The sequence below is a fragment of the Mastomys coucha genome, unplaced genomic scaffold, assembly GCF_008632895.1.
Source record: "Mastomys coucha isolate ucsf_1 unplaced genomic scaffold, UCSF_Mcou_1 pScaffold14, whole genome shotgun sequence".
In the NCBI taxonomy this organism is placed as follows: Eukaryota; Metazoa; Chordata; class Mammalia; order Rodentia; family Muridae; genus Mastomys; species Mastomys coucha.
This window is the reverse complement of record NW_022196896.1, coordinates 108,325,402-108,330,374: the sequence shown is the minus strand read 5'-3', so window position 1 is coordinate 108,330,374 and position 4,973 is coordinate 108,325,402.

Here is a 4,973-nt window from a genome sequence, read left to right as displayed (position 1 = left end):
AGAGCAGAGGGCAGCTTGAGCTCAAGAGTGTAGAATAACACAGGCAGCATAAGGAGACTGACTCCATTTTACCAAGAGAGAAGGAAAGGAAACAAATAGAAAAGGTGAGCTTTCTTGAAAAAGTCTCCACTATTATGTACAAAGTTAAAAATAAAAGGTTCAAATTACTACAAATGAGCATCTAACTTTTTTGTGTACTCGTATACATGGTGTATGTGTATGCACATATGTGTATAGGCACCCCAGCCCACGTGGGCATATGTGGAGCCCCCAGAAGTTGACATCAGAATGTCCTCCTTTCTATGAGAGAGATAGGGTATCTCATATTGCTCACTGGTTTAGGTTTGGTTTCCTTGCTCACTCAGCCCCTGGCTTCTGCCTCCCAAGCGCTGGGATTAAAGGTGTGCGCCACCACTGCCCGGCTGCATTGAAGTTATTTGCTTACACAGATGCTCTGGCTGCTGTGTAGGTTTCTGCAGGGGTGGACACTAAGCTTTACTTGTACTCCATTCTTGGGTGTACTACAAAGGTCTTCTAATACTGTTTTGTTTTCTTACTATTCTCACTATCCCATTTATGATCCCATAGAAAGGCACTACACCATAGGGGATGACTGTCACCCACAATCAGGAGGCACAGGACCAAGGGCTGTCTACATGTATCATTTGTTCAGGTAGATATCACATGGCAGTTAGGACAACAGCAGCCAGGTATCGTGGTAAAATTCTGGAAGAGCCCTCTTTCTATTAGCTTTTGAGGTGGCTTTCACTCTCTCTCTTAAAAAACCCAAAACTCTTTAATCCCAGCACTTGGGAGGCAGAGGCAGGCTGATTTCTGAGTTCGAGGCCAGCCTGATCTACAGAGTGAGTTCCAGGACAGCCAGGGCTACACAGAGAAACCCTGTCTCAAAAACCATTAAAAAAAAAAAAACCCAAACAAACAAACAAACAAACAAACCTAAAAAGATAAAATCAAGAAACCTTGCCTATTGTTCTCTGCAGTGCTGGGATCAAACCCAGGCTACTGCACATGTGGGCCAAGTGCACATAGATTCTGGAGATGTTCGTTTGGAGGCCTCTGGCTGGCAGGTCCTCAAAAAGTATCTCTTTGCATCATCTCTGCCGGGATCAGTGATGATGTGGAAAGGAAAGGGTTGGTCTCACGAGTCCAGTCATGCTAGGTTCAAATAAAAACTTCCTTCAGTGAGTCTCTCCTTAGTTGTGTAGACAATAGTACGCAAGCAAATTATTCCAGAACCCAACTGTAAATATGATATTCAGAACAAATAAATCCAGAGGTAAAAATAAACTGTTTGTGAAGTTAAAGGTCCCTAAGAAGGAAGTAAAACCTGAAGGGCTAAAGAATTCTCTCAAGGAAGCTGAGATAAACAATAGGAACCATGTGCTTGGGTCATGTCTGTCCCAAGATGGTATATAAGCCCTGCTCTCAGCAGAAGGCAGCATCAGATCATCTTCTCCTCTCTCAAGTTGCCCTTCTGTTCATTTGATCCGAGTCCTCTCTACTGATACCATGGGTTGCTGTGGTTGTGGAGGCTGTGGCGGCTGTGGCGGCTGTGGCGGCTGTGGAGGCTGCGGTGGCTGTGGAGGCTGCGGAGGCTGTGGCGGCTGTGGAGGCTGCGGTGGCTGTGGAGGCTGCGGTGGCTGTGGAGGCTGTGGCGGCTGTGGCGGCTGTGGAGGCTGCGGTGGCTGCAACAGCTGCACCACTTGCAGGTGCTACCGGGTCGGCTGCTGTGGCTGTTGTGGTAGTTGCTGTGGCTGCTGTGGCTGCTGCAAGCCTGTGATGGTCTACTGCTGCCGCCGCTCCTGCTGCCGCTCTTGTGGTTGTGGCTCCTGCGGCTGCGGCTGCGGCTGTGGCAAGGGCTGTGGATGTTGCCAGCAGAAGTGCTGCTGCCAGCAGAAGTGTGGCTGCAAGAAGCAGTGCTGCTGCTAACATGGATGCCGGCCTGCTGGCCTCCTGGCAGGTGATGGTAGGACCCAGGCTCATTAGACTTAGACTTTTAGACTGTACGTCCTATAATCCCTCCCATTTCACCTATCAAGTTGTAGAGCTTAATAGAAACGTATCTGAGTAGAAAGCAGAAGGCTAAAATAAATCTATGCTGTGCTGAAGATGCCTAACCATGTATAAATAGGTCAGCCCCCCTGAATTTGCCCATTTATTGACAAAATAATGTTGAACTCGGACTAAGGACTTCTTTGACTTTAACAGCATATGCATTTACTGAGTCCTTAAAACTGAACTCAGGGCCTTTCCACCTTTCCGCATGGAAGATTTCTCTTCTATTTCCGATATTCATATTGCATGTATAGCGTGACTATAGGAAGCATTACAGTGGGTTTATATTCTAAAGGTCCACCCTCAGCACACTGTGAACTGCCAGTGATAATCTGCATTGTAATGAAAACAGGACAGAGTTCACCATAGTCCAGACGATTCACATTAGTGATCTCAGCCGAATGAAAGCGATTTTAATATATTCTATTATGTTGAAACATTTACCTTTCAAGGAATGCATGTACTTATATATATCTGCTGACGTTGGCTCTGTACCCCATGTGTCTTTAAAGTGTTCTTCTTTCCCCAATATAATTTATGAATAAAACAATGGAAAATACTTGTGTTTCACTGTCTTTGATTTTTTTTTTTTCAGACTATTGGAACTGATGTTTTGGCAACACAGGCTGCAAACATTAGGAAAGTTTAAAAAATAGAGTCAAAGTCTGACACTGAATATAATAAGGAAATGAAAGCTACTGAAATAGATAGACACAAACATGTACATATACTGAGTCAATAGAATTTTTCTTTTCTTTTGGTTGATGTCAGCAATCCTGGGTAGTTTTATTCGGGCCAAGGGCTCTCCATTTAGTTATTCAGGAGATAGGTTGAAGAAGCTATTGACACAGTCAATGATGACTTCTTAGATAGTTTAGTTGTTTCCAGTCTATGCGGAAAACAAGGTAGACATAACCTAGTGCTTGCAAATCTATTTGGCTTGAAAGTGACATCGTTTTTCTTTCCCCCTCTTTCCACTGGTTTGAAGCAGTCACACGGTCTTACTAAGCTGTAAGTGGGTAAGTGTAAATAAGTGTGGAGAGGAATTAATATGAGAGAAATTATATTATACCAATATATCAGTGGCTGCCTATGCACTATGTGACTCATGCTTTATTAAGACATGCTAAGGCAGCTTTACTACCTATTTATATCCCTTGATTTCTTGCTGGGGTAGTTCAACCGGTCAGGCAGTAGACTGCAAGTCAGGCGTAGACTGCATGGGTAAGACCTGGCCTGTCATCATGAGGACCCTCTCCATGGGATGAAACTTCAGTGACAGAGGGTTGAGAAGATAGCAGGAGCTGGAGAGCCCTGACTTATTTTACAAATATTACATATCATTCTAGATACAAATGTAAACATGGTTCAAACTGTTTTCAAACGATCTAATGATGTAACCTAGATAATCTAAGACATTTTCTCCAAACACTTGAATAAGACAGCTATAACTATCTTGTTTGTTATCCACTTCTGTGTATTTCCTGTTGTCCTTTCTGCAAACAAAGCGGTATTTTCCCCAGGCCCATCTGCATCTGAAATCTGAACATGCAGTGAGTAGATGGACCTTTACAAGATACACAGAGCAGTGCAAACTAAAGGCTATCTTCTTGTTCCTCTGTCTGCTGTGGTTGAGAAGGACCACGGCAGACACTGAGCCTTCTGAGTTTCATGGCTCCAACGACAGTTTCACAGACCTTAAGGTACAGTTGTAAGGACAGTAGTGACCCAGGTAGTGTTCCCAGGTTCTGTCTCCAGCCTCAAATGTGGGGTAGGTGCCACGCACACTCGTCTACTCCAGTCACATCCAAAATATCGGGGATAAAATCCTGATAAAGGATAAGAGGCAATAAAACTTCAAAAGGAGTTCTGTGCCTCCTGGATTTCAGACTAGTCGCTGGTATATCCCCTAACTCAGACGTGTTCCAGAATTAGTCTTTCCAATCATCAACACCGCCTCATAATTAGGCATAAAGCTACCCCAAGTAATGATTTGTAAATGGTTAAGATTGGACATTGTCTCCTGGCCGACACAATGTTTCCAACTATCTTAGTTTAATGTTTCAAGTACTAGAGAGTAATTGAAAGGTTTCTCTCACTCTAGGACATTAGCTGAAAGTGTTAGGTCGGGATTCCCCTCTGCCTGCCTCCAGCAAGAACCAGAGAATTAGCATAAGAATACCTTAACAGGGAGGGCTCCACCCCTCTTCCTCCTGTTACACACCTAGCTACCAGATCCTGCCGACCTGGGTAGGCTTGCCAAAGTGACTTCAGTCTAGCACTAGGACTGGGGGAAGAAGGACTTGGACTCGCATGCAGGACTAGCACTAGAACTTAGATGGGCTAGGACTCAGATTCATGTATCTCTTGCAGTCCCCCGGGCCCAGAGCACTTGGGCTCAGGGGATACAGCACCAGTTCAGGGGAGATAGCTGCTGCTTTAGACCCAGTATGTTTCAGATAGCCTCAGAGGTAGCTCAACTGTTGAGCTGCCAGATTTTTCATTTCTCTTTTGCAATGATTGTAAAAGCCTCATGTCATTTTAAAAGAAATACACTCAGATCTTACACCACTCGTGTGTAGTCTGTTTGTCAAAGCCAAATCCCTAGTCCCGTGGAACAACCCCCCCCCCCACCCCCCGTAAGAAACCCCAGTCCGTGGCAGGTAGGCACTGTGAAACCAGAGGCAGCTGCCTCCTGACCTGCACCTAAATCAGTGTTTGGACATGTGTGTTCCAGGAGCAGCTGCCCACCTTGGGTAGTTTAGTGGTCATGTCCTGGGGAGGCTTCCTGAAGGCCAGCAAAGCCCCTAGCCTTCCTCTGGCATTTTCAACATTACACACAGAACCCTGCAAGTGTATCTCTTCTCACTTAACCCAGCTTTTTTTTTTTTTTTTTT